Here is a 12,670-nt window from a genome sequence, read left to right on the forward strand (position 1 = left end):
AAAATGTAAATTAAATCTGTAAAATGCTTTGTTGTCATCAGTAGTGCTACAGCAGTGTGCTTGGTAATTACATTTTGTTAATTATAAGATTCTTCAATTATCTGCACTACAAAAAAGTGGTTTTTGCCAATTCTTGCTAAAAACTCTGTAGCACGACCACTTGAAGATGACACATAAAATATATGCTAACTGAGAATGTAAGATTGCATTTCCAGAGGGATGATGAACTAAATGTGATATAAAAAACTCAAAGAATTGTGATTTATGATAAATTTCTCTTACAAACATATATATGTTATTAATCCTTGCACATGTGATCGTGCAAAGTTTTCTTCAGACTGGCCCACCCATTAAAAGGAGGAGATAGCGTAAAGGCAGACATGTATCCATACATAATCTACGATCATTATACTGTAGTAAGAAAATGATAAGAAGATAGGTAAGAAAATATCAAACATGCCTTTTTTTTACTGTGCACTGGTTACTTTTTTTATTGAATGAAAGGACAAGAGCACAATTATGGGCAATTAAGTGCAAATTGTATCTGAAACAGCAGCAACTGAATTTAGCTGCTATCACAAGATCCAAGCATCAGCACAGTTAGCATGCACAAACAAAAAGTTACCAAAAAACCCAGAGTGAAGTAAAACTTGTCTTCCAACCATAACCAAGCAGCCAGAGCCTGATCTTCAATCAGTAACGGGGTCAGTGATGAGCAGTCAGATTTATAACATTGTAGCTACTGTACACGTGTATGTGTTACAGTAGTGAGCGCTCTGAAGTCTCTTTGCCTAGTTTCCAACTTTACTTTGCATATACAACTTTGTGTTCAAACACTAAAATAAGTTTTGTATGTATGTTCTCATACAATAGGGTTTTCTGTTGTGGAACTATAGCCAATGGTTTATATTGTCAACTGGTAATTATCTGACACAATAGTAAGCTAATGAGTTATGTAATAAATGTTTTAATCTACTGTATTATGTAACAAATAATGCAGTACTTTTTCTCGGTAACAACCCCAACATTGGTCATCAGCTATTAAAACCTGCTCACACACCTTAGATAGGAAGACAATTGCACAGTTAGAGCAATTACTGACAAAGACTAATGGAATTCAAAATCGAAGAGCAACAATATGACCAAAGAGTGCCAGCAATAAAAATTATTAAATCTTCTAAATAATAGAGATTACTCACTGCAGTTAAAGAATGACACATTGGTACGGTATTAATATGAAAATTTATATCAAAATTTACAAATGACCAAGAGCTCTAGATGTGTTAAGAGCAAAAGAGCACTCCTCGGCCGTCGGGCTATCAGCAAAGTGACTGATTTCTATAATATTTTATTATATGATTTGGCATAGCAAAAACATCCTTGAGAAAAACCTTAACATTCTGAGACAAAAAGAAAACAAAGTGACATTGGACATCAGTGGGTGATGCATGTGAAAACCTATTAGAAAGCATTTAAAAAAGGTTTAGACAGATAACAAGCCATTAAAGCTACTAGCAGAAAATAAAGCACCAAAAAACAAATGGAGCAAAGCATTCAATTATCATAAATGGGGCTGCACATTTATATATGCTTGCCAAACAAACACAGACACACAAATTAACACACACACATATGCTTTGTATACCAACCAGTCATGGATGCAACAATGTAAGAAATGAAAGGGGTTGCTGTCCACAACAATTTGTCACCTCATTGATTTCCCCTTAAACGTGCTATAGTGCACCTCTGGGAAAACTACAAGGGGCCATAATTGAAGCTGACTGGATCTCACCACTCTTTGGTCATTCCCTCTATGTCTGCGCTCCCTATCAGTGAAAATGAGAGAACTCTACCCTCTTCACTAAATCCACCCATCCCTGCTTCACAAGCTCAGTGACCACATAACAAATAGAGCCAATAGTTTAGGGTCATTCTCATTTCTCTCTCCACACATCCCCATGCCTTCAAGTCAGAGTTAATTCCCCTAACCAATGGAGAATGAATTGTGTGTGTATAGCAGAGGCATTGCTTAGAATTTACAACGTTTGGGGGCCGGGCCCAGAGGGAGCTTCAGGGCCAGGGGATGTGCAACTTCTGTGGTGTTTACATTCAAACTGGGTTACTCAGATGTAAACATATGTATGTTTTTGGGCTAGCTTACATGTCTGATAATTGATGCTGCTATATCTTTATGATATATTGCAATATCCAATATTTATGTGAAAAGCCTAGACAGAAACATCCACACACTTGAGTCAAGATTTCATTTTCCCATTTCCAGCTGATTTATAGGTAAACCAAGCTTTGTGGTCAAATATAGTTTTGTTAAAGGTATCTTATTTTGCTGTAAAAAGCACTGAGGAATACTGACTGGGAAAGCTTCAACATAGTATGTCTGTAATGATATGCTAATTAGCTTTGTGGCACTGTGGTGATTAATACCTTGCTGGGCTAGTGAAAGCTGCAGTGTTTAAAGATCTTTCAGGTAACCTGGAAAATGCTAAAGTTACTAATCACAGTTATGTCATTGGGGTTACATAAGCTCTTTCATCCATGGGCAGATAGAAGAACTTTATCCTGCACTTGCACGACATTGGGCTAAGTTTAGTTAGTTAGGACGGAGGGAAAAAAACAGCAGCTAAATATAAAACTTTTGAAGAGTGAAGATATGAGCATTACATAAGTTTTTACTGTGTGACAGGACAAGGTTGTGACAGTAAAGTGCAAACTTTGTCCAGGCCAGAAACAATGATCCACTGCTACTAACACACAGCATTTTTATGTGAAATGCTCTTTGGGTTGGTTTTTACCAACACTGCTTTCAGCTTTGTGGTTATACTAAAAATACAATAAAAAGATTTGTTTGTGTGTGTGCGTGTGCGCGCGCGCCCTTCATTTGGATAAAGATTTGTGCCAGTGTGTGGGCATGTAGCCTAAGATTTTCATTGTTTACTAGTTATTATGTGGTAATGCATCTCAAGCCATGTTGTGGAGTAATATAATGTAAAAAAAAATTACAACAGATGAATAACACATAAAAAAATGGAGTCACATTTATTACTTTGATTTTTCTATTAGAAACCCCAACACTGTTGACTTACGACATAGGTCACGGTATTAGACTGTTTTATGCAAAGAGTGTCCCCAATAATAATGAAGAAAGGTGCTATTTTGTTGCTGCTTCTCCTGGGTATTTGGGCATAGCCCATTTGTCTCTCTGGGCAGACCTACAAACTACGGTCAATCAAACTACAGCTAGCTGCTGGCACATCAATGCCCTTGAGTCATAACACTGAATGAGAACAAGAATTAGAGCCAGCTTCTTTAGTGTTTTTCAGAAAACAGAGGACAGAAAAAGACATGAAAAGAGTGAACAGAAAGCTCCTAGGGAAAGGCCATAAATAGACACAAAGGTAAAAACTTGTCACAGTGTGTTTTTCTGCATCATTCATCCCACTTTTTTTAAAGACAACATCATATTGGTGCCTTCACCAAAACCCATTTTACACTACATTTAGAAACTGCAAAAACCTCCATTAGCAGGATATTTTAAACGTCGTGTTTTGCTTTCTTTTCTTAGATCCGTCAGAGATCTAAGACCTGTGACAAAAATAATTGTGCTTCAGCACTCTCATAATCCTGTGATCTCTTTCAAACGTACAACTGTCCTCGTCCATGCAAAAAAAAACAACTGTTAATCAACAGCAGCTAACTAACAGTCATTCAGGCATCTCGTTCTCTATGGTCACATCACATTTGTGCATATATGGTGCAGAACTAACTACTCATATTGATGGAAGCAATGCAAGTGTCCGTCACTCAAATTAAATTACAAAAGGTGTGAGCAGAGTTGGCGCTGCATGGCACGACCACAAAAATCAAGGTATGCTTCACTGCGAAAAACAGTAAAGGCCGCGTAACTGCCTCTAAAGTATCATTCAATCCTAATTGAAGTTGACTATGTAGAACCAAATCACTCATTTAGTATGAAGCACCAAGGGGCTTACAAGCTGGAGCACGTCATATGTACAACATTGCCAGCATGTGACCGAGCGACCAGGAGGCTCCTCATCAGTCACTTTGCTCTGACACATAATCTGGCTACTGCTACTCTATGGCTGCTTTTTAAATTAGCTCGCACCCAGGGGAGCACATTCCCTGTCAACATCAAATCATGACACAACAGTCTGAAACAGGCTTGGCAGCATATGAGAAAAATTACCCATGAAATGAACGATAGGCAAAGCTTTGATTTTAAGTGCAAATTAATCTAGTCGCTGACACTTTTGACCCGATTGTGTACAAAATAAATTTGTCAAAAGTAAAGGTGAAAGTATGGCAGAAAAGTTGAAACGTGGGAGTAGAAAACACATTTTACTCAAACGGCTTTTAAACGATACAGCCGATATCATTATTAATGACAAATAATGAGTGTCCCCCAGAGTCAAAAGAGACTAAATGAAAGATGACACATAGCAAGCAAGACTCATACTAATTTTATGGGCCTGTAGAGAAGGTTTCGAATTGCTCAAACAGACACAGCAATTACGGTTGCCCAACTCCAATTGTGTCATCTTCTTCATGACAGCCCTCAGCATTAACTGTGACTATAGCATGAAACTCGACACCACTGTTTCCCTGTCAGAGATTTCACCCACCTTCCTCACACCACTATAAATACTCGTTTTCAGCTCTCGGTAACAAGCTGAAGTAAAACGAGCTCGGTGTGTAATGCTCAGTATTTTCAGGTTCAGAGCGAGTTCAGAAAAGATGCACTTCCAAAGAAGCACCTGTGGAATTTTAGGGTCTAGCTGCGCCATCAAAAAAGGATACCAAAGCCATGCAGTGTGGAGACCAAAGTAGTTTAATTGTCTGTGGCAAAGCTCGGTGACTGACACTGGATTTGACTCTGTTTTCATTCGCTTGCTGTTTCCTTGCTTGATTGGCAGCCTATTAAAATGATACAGAAGTTAGTGTCTGGCATCCTATTAAAATGTTAGGAAGTTAGTGTCATCAAGCTGGCTTAAGCCTCTTACCGCATGACAGATATAAGAGTTTCTGAAGTGCTACATTCTTTGAGAATATATTTTATTACATGATTATCACACAGTTCAAAAGACTGAAGTAAAAAAATGTAACTGCTCGCCACTCCCAAGGTAGACATCACTCAAATAACCCATAGGAGTTCTTTGAGGATATTTTTTGACTTGTGTTATTTTCAATTTTAAGTCAGCAATGTAAATACAATTTCTACAAGGTATTTTTTTCACTTGGTGATCGTTTTGAGTGCCATCAAAGAGAGAGAAAAGCCTCAATTAGCTGTGTTAAATATTATCAGACATTTAACTGACAAAGCCAGCATGTGCAAATCTGTGTGAGCTTACACATCCACACACTAAGTTCCCTCAGACACCATACTGTGTGAGCTTAACATATAGTGTCATTTAGATTCACAGTATGATGGATGTCGTGCTGGGCTTAGAGAGAGTCCCCTTCCCTAGCATGAGTCCGCAGAAACACTTTGCCCATAGTAAATTTACTTATAATTGGCTTTGCCGCTCGTGTCATTAAGGACAGAATCAGGTGTCAATTAGGCACTTATTATATAACATGTAGCTCATTTTCTGCAAGCAAAGAGTCATGCAAGATTTCTTCCTCTTTTTGTACAAGTGTGGTGAAAAGCAGGGACTGAGTTATTCTAGTGGTAAACATACTGGGTGGCATTTATAAAACATATACCATTGCAAACAATAAACTTCAAGCATAATACAATTATAAAGGCCTCACCTCACCCTGAATCTATCTTAAGTACAAGTAAATTGTACATTGTGATTAATGGATGAGTGATACAAGGAGGTGAGCTCAAAGCAAAAGCTATTAGCTTACAAGAATGCTCTTTGCAGATTTGTGTTCACTGCAGCTGCTGGCATGAAGCTGAAATGAAGGTCAAAACTTCATCCTGTTTTTGTTTTTTTACAGCTATTTTTCTCAGCCCTCTAATAAAGCATGAAATGTGATGCAGATGAAAAGGGAATATGACTTCATACTGTTGTATAGTATGTGCGTGTTTTCAGAGTGCTAGAAAGTAGTCGGGGAAATCTTTTACATTTTTTCCCAATAGCAGAGAGTCAAGCAACCATTTCACAGTCTGTCAGCCAAATCACACACAGAGTCAATGTCTGTTCACTCTAATTGGCAGCGTGTCAGTCAGGTGCACGCGCTGCCCTCCTCTGGTATCTGGTCCCATGAGGACACAAAGCTGCCTCATCCACAACTGGCATCGCACCTTTGATGATGCACACACCTGTGCACACATTCCTGCAAGGCATGAAAACAGACATCCACCAGCTAATGGAAATGATACAGGCGGACGCACACCTCACACCTCAACACTAAAGAATCTCTTTTTCTCAATACCTTTGACACATAAACTGGATTAAATTCTAATAACAACACTGACTCCTGCAACTCCCACATCACAAACTGCAATTTCCTCTCAGCAGAAAGTCAGACAGAGAAAGTCTGAGAAAATATTTCTTCTTATTTAAAACTGACCACAATAAGATCTCATTTCCTCTCTTATGATGCCTTTAAGATATTCCACTGGGAAAACCAAAAAAGAGCAACAACAACAACAAAAAACAATTATGCAGAACAAGCTGTGTCCCCATGAATCATGATGTCATTGATTTTTGAAGAAAAAAATAGGATAAATGTGATATTTATCACATTTTGTATCTTTTTTCAAGGAAAGTCATGACAAAATAGATCCTCATATGTCTGAGGCTAAGAAGAAAAAAAGGGGGGAAGTTACAGTCGGGAAGTGAAGCATTACATTAGATGTTTTGGCGCATTCCCTCAACAAGAACATTTATGTGGAGTGAGCTTAAGAGATATCTCACCCCCTGAAAAAGCTCCATCTTGAAGACTTAATGGCGCTGGTGAGAGACAAGGTAGAAAATCTCTTGATGGTACCGAACTCTGTTTTTATCCAATGCACAGAGCAACGGACGGCTAAAAGTGTTGAAGGCTTCTTAGTTCTTAAGGTTTCAAAATGGCAAGAGGCATCATGAGGCAACAGAATCTAACAGGACTTTAAAAAACGAGGGGGAAAAAAAGAATAAAATAAAAGACTCAGAGACAGGCAAATGCAAAATGAATATCCGTGCGCTCAGTCAAACAAACACTGTATGAGCACACGTACAGAACAGCACACTTTAGCTCCAAGGCTCTCATTTGCTTTCGGCCTATTACAGAATCACAACAGCATTACAGTGAAGGAGGAGCGCAACGTGCTGAATACTAATCTACAAAGGCCAATCCATTCCTACAGTGTAAATCCAGAGGATAATAATGTAAGCCTTGGAGAGATGGGGGATCAATATCCTCATTAAAAGAGAAGCATTTGGATATTAATGTATAGTTAGCACTTCATTTAACTATACATATATTTAGTTATAGGCCAGAAGAGCACAAACATTTTCCCCCCTTTAAAAAAATGTAATGAGCCCATCTGCAATAATTTATCATACCTGATGATAATATCTGAATGTTTACTGGAGAACCAATGAGCTGCAGACAGGTGTGTAGTAACATTTGATAGCAGATTTCTGTCTGAATGGGCAATATTTGAAATGTGCTAGCAGCTATAAATCTTCGCCGTGCGCGCTTTAACAAGCTGCTCAGTTTGGATGTAACCTTGTCAAGGTTGCCAGCACAGACCCAAAGTGCATGCTGTGAGAGAGCTGGAGAGGTTACTGTCCACTTTTGATTACTGGAGCAAGAAAAGAAGCGTCTGACTGTAAAGGACCGGCATTTGGCAGATGTCTAATTTGGGCCATATACATGGAGGCATTCCTCAGACAAGAGCAAAGTCAAGAGGCGCTGAAGCATGTCATTGTACAGAAATAATTCATGTGCTAATTACATTGCCAGTGTGTCTCAGGATGATTTCTGTACAGAGCGGCTCTTGTCTTCCCAGCTCTCACCACTGAGATCCACTCTCTGTCACACACTCCATGAATCCTTGATAGTGAGCAGACACCCAGACACATCAGGAAAGACACTTTCTTATCCTTATCCTCGCTGCTCATCCCTCATTTCCCAGACAATACACACATCAACTTCAGTATTAAGACACAAAGCTTAAGCATGTCCTTGGATGGAATATTTATCACACAAAGAAGGAATTACACTGTCGTTATCTGCCATTTGGATATTCTAATCGTTTTTGGTAAAAACTTTATTATGAGTAGTGCAAAAAAAAAAAATCTAGCTCTAGATATGTACTACATATGTGTATTGCTCTATATGTTTCCCTACTGTATGTGAAGTACACTTAGACATCCAACAAAAGTAAAAGTACTTAATCAGTCTTGGCGGAAACAGTTTTGTATTTCACGAGCTGCCAAAAACAAGAGCTTGACTATGACTATGAGATCCAAATACAACACCAGCTATCCCACATGTTTCAACGTAATATGTAACATTAGCCTTTCAGGAGGAACCAAATAAAATATTTCCACCAAGCCATGTTTTACCAAATCATGTATGAGTGTAAAGGTTTTATATTCTTTTGTAAAGACCCTGTCTAAAGAAACTACATGTCTCTGTGGTAGCAGCATCGTGTCTTACAGCAGCACCCAGTATACTTTTTTGTTCTTTCAGTTCCAAAGTCAGCACAATGAAATCAGATTGTTCATTCATGCCTTTCAATAGTCTGACACTGGCGAAGTGGCCTGTCTGTCACGACCAGTTTTTCAGGTGCAGTGAGGGGCACTTGAGATAAATGTATCCTGAACCTAAACCAAATCTTCTCAGCACATCACCTCCACTCTTTATTACTCAGACAAGAAAACGGGAACAGAGTGCCCTGCAGTTGGGTTTCATGGGAAGCTTTTCTTTTGTTCTTTTTTTTTTTCTTAATTGTGCTTTGTGATCTGAGTTTTAATGTTCAGACAACAGAGGTTCCCCAATAGACTATGTGCACGAGCTTCCCCGTGGTGAAACAACATATCATAGCACATTGAGCAGCGTCGTAGCCCGTTTAAAAATGTGCTCCAGTGAACAAATCGCTGCAGGTCAGTGAAGCTTGACAGGATCACAGCATCACCTCATCAAGCTGCTGGGCAAGGTCACCAGCAGCACCGGCGTTCTGGTTGTTCTTGTTGGCCAAAGAATGGCAATTTTCAACTTCCACTACTATATTTAGAGCTTTTCCAGTTTTGCTTGTTTTTGATTTCCAGTGTTGTCACACAAAGATAAAGTAGTGGCTTCCCAAACATTTGCTTTGTCACTACACTGGGCATCAACTTTCCCAAATGTATCCTTTAGATACTTCATAGGCTTTGGTTTCTTCTGTGTGACGCCGCAGTGAGACATTCACAGACAGATTTTCCTCAGGACATGCTCTATGCATTTCACAGACATCCTCTCACAAGTTGCCTGTTGTAGAGCCAGCACTGTATTGAGGGCTATTTGTGCAAGCAAAGACAATTCTTCTTTGTGTCCCACACAGAGCCTCCAAGCAATGAGTAAGATCACACTTAGGTATCCTTAGCAGTGGCGAACCAGAGCCAAGCACTCCATAACAGTGCAGATGAAACACAGGTAAAAGAAGGGTGTCAGAGAAGTATTCATACTGTCACTGCATCTTTTCTAAGGCTAATACACCCCAATAAAGCTGCACTACAAACAAAGGCTGAAGCATAATTTCTTCACTTAGCAGGTGATGGGGAATCATGGTCCCTCTTTACTGCTCAGCATCAAATCAAATAGCCCTCCAGGGGCTTTAATGAAATCCACTCTGGTAAGAGGATAAATAAATGTATAGACTAATTAAACAGCCCTGTAAGGGATCACATTGCAAAATGCAGTTGCACTATGGTTAATCTATTCCCTGGTTTTGGAGTCTGCTTAATCAGATCAGTCCATTGCTCTAATTACATTGACGGCGCTGTCCTCAGTAAGGTTTGCTCACAGAGCGTTGTCCTATATGGCCGACCCTCCTCCCCCTTTCCATCACCTTAACAATTGCTAGCGGCAGGACCCCCGCAAAGTTGCTGACCTATGGAGAGAAAATTACTCACTTTGGGGTGTTACTGTTTCAGCAGCGCTATGGCCCTACTGACACTAGACCAAGGTCATTTCATAATGGGTAGTGGAGCTGCCACTCTGGTGTCAACAGGCCTGAGTGATGAGGGAGAATGTAACCAGTTACGGTGACACAAGTCAAGGCTACGGCAGCGTGATAAAGATCAGCCTCTATCAGGAGTGAAAACACCAAAGAAGGATAGAAAAAAAGATGATCCTGCATTTTGCCCCCCTAAGCCTTCAAAGCAGTGACAAATAGATCTGCTCCGTAGCGTCTGCACAGACGTTCTGTTTTGCATTCTGTCGGAAACAGCAACAGCTACACCATGGGGATAAATGCATGTGATAGGTGAGAGCAGTCATCACAATGCAGCAATACCGTGGGAAGTATTGACTGTGTTACAGCTCTTTTCTCTGGTCACTGTCAATCCTGTCAGTCCTATGAATTGATCAGTGGGGGGTTCACATCCATCAGAGTGACTCATCCAACAGCGATATGATGTTTCAGAGTCCAATTTATCCTATCCCCTGGGCTGAAGTAGATTGGAGTTTGTACTTTTTGTTTGTTTCCTATTTCAAGTGTGTCTTCTTTTGTTCCTCCACTTTTAACATCTTTATCTATACTTGTACCATTCCTGAATTCTTCTTTTGTTGGCTGTGTCTGTCCCTGAACTCAATCCAAGGCTAAAGTGAACTGTCAGTGCTTGTTTCCAGATCCAGCTCAATACATCTGATTGAGACTTGAACATGCAACAGTTTAGACTAACACGTTGTAATTTGCTTGTTAGTACAAACACTGATTTCAAAGTAATTTATCTAATTAATCAAATAAAGAGATAAAAGAGGCTCTGTGAGATTCCTTGGTTTGTTGTAGTGTAAAGTAAATATAAGAACTTCAGCAAGTACTAATGCTCGTCTTCAATCAATTCAACTAAAAAGCTTTTTAGATTTTTACTCTCCAAAAACTTTTTGCAAGTTAATTGTAGGTGTTATTCTGAAAAGGTGTAAGCAGGATTAGGACAGTCCATTAATATTTATGTTGTTTTCTTTACATTGTAGTTCATTTGAACTTATAAAAAATAATTTGTCCTTCATTGTGGAAAGATGAGAGGATGTTTGGGGAGCTTCACAAACCTTTCGTTGAGCCAAGACAAAAGCTATTATTTGCTGTAAGTTACAGAAATACTCTGTCTCCAGTCTGTGCACGTGTAGTTTCTGTTTACTCGTCTGCTCTGAACTAATACAGTGCTATCCTGGAATAGACTTGGGACTTAATGGGATTTCCTTGTTTCAGCAGTTTAAAACCAAAGGAATAATTCTCAACATACATAGCCTAATTCCATTTTATTCCTTCTGCTGTAACAAATAAATATACAAAGGCTGACATAGATACAGTATGCAAAATGCACATTCTACAAAAGAACAAAAAAAATGTGTACATTTGTGCTTGTGATCCTATGTTTCTACTGATGCTTCTCAAGAGGGAAAGACTCCATCTCTACAGCACTGCACAATAAAAGCCTGGAAATGTACAAATTAATTACAAGAACATGGTTGCTTTTTGTCTTCCTCTGAAGTGTGCTCTAGAGGGTGGTGAAACACCCCTAACAAGGTCCCCAGCTTGCATGTGCTTCTTTATGCTTCTTCAAGAAATACGTATGAGACAAAGAGAAACAGGGGACAGTGTAGACTCTTAATCATTTTAGTTCCCCTCTTTAAACCATGTTGTTCCTCCGCTCCTCGTAAAACTCGCTCACTCTGGCCCAGTGTTTCATTGCAAGTACAAAGCTCCGTAAATGTCTTCCATTTTCCTTGCAAATGATAAAGACAATAAATAGATATAGTCCAACCGTTCCTGCTGTATAATAATGCCGCTACTATATACTTACTCACTAATGAAAGCTGGCTTTCTGTCAGAAACATCGGTGAAAAGATCATGTTCATGTGTTACTTTCTGGAGATTCTTTCTCAAGCAATCTTCATCAGGGCCATAGCTCTGGGTGACTGAGCCTTTTACCTATCTGCAGTATCCAGCCACCTGCCATGGAAATCACGGCTGTTTCCGCCATATGCCCCAATGTTCTGCCAAGCCTCTCCGGTCTGTTCCGCCTTGAGCAAATTTCATTATGGGATGGCTGGGAGCACACGGCACTGCTCATTAAGGCTATCAGCGTGGCACGTCACCGTTTGTAACAGGATGGATGCAGGAGGTTGCTTACCCCTAGCACAGAAGATCACTTAACATCTTTCGCAACTGTGGATGTTTTGTTCAGGAATGAGGGTAAGATACCATATGGTCTTCTCCAAATACACACGAAAATCAGGTGAGAACTTAGCTGAATTCAGATAATATAATAAAGAAGCTGTGAGTGAGATAAGAATAGGATTACAGTGGAAAATAACTACATTAACAGTCTGCCATGGGCACAGAAAATGGCTGGAAGTTGTCCATTGGAACCAGAACGAAGGAAAACTTTAAAAGTTTCACCGTTCAAAATCACTGCACAAAAAATAGTAAAGTGGCACTATGTGGATTTTGCAAGAAGATTTGACATATTTTTCTTCTTGCAAATGAAAA

At 39.4% G+C, this 12,670-nt stretch overlaps 1 protein-coding gene across 6 annotated transcripts in view; it reads right to left on the reverse strand.

The window, feature by feature from the left end:
- The window catches only part of LOC308388587 (neurexin-1a-like), a 270,320-nt gene that overhangs the window by 177,630 nt on the left and 80,020 nt on the right, over positions 1 to 12,670 (reverse strand). The window lies entirely within an intron of this gene.

Source organism: Rhamphochromis sp. 'chilingali' (assembly GCF_963969265.1).
Source record: "Rhamphochromis sp. 'chilingali' genome assembly, chromosome: 20".
NCBI classification, from domain to species: domain Eukaryota; kingdom Metazoa; phylum Chordata; class Actinopteri; order Cichliformes; family Cichlidae; genus Rhamphochromis; species Rhamphochromis sp. 'chilingali'.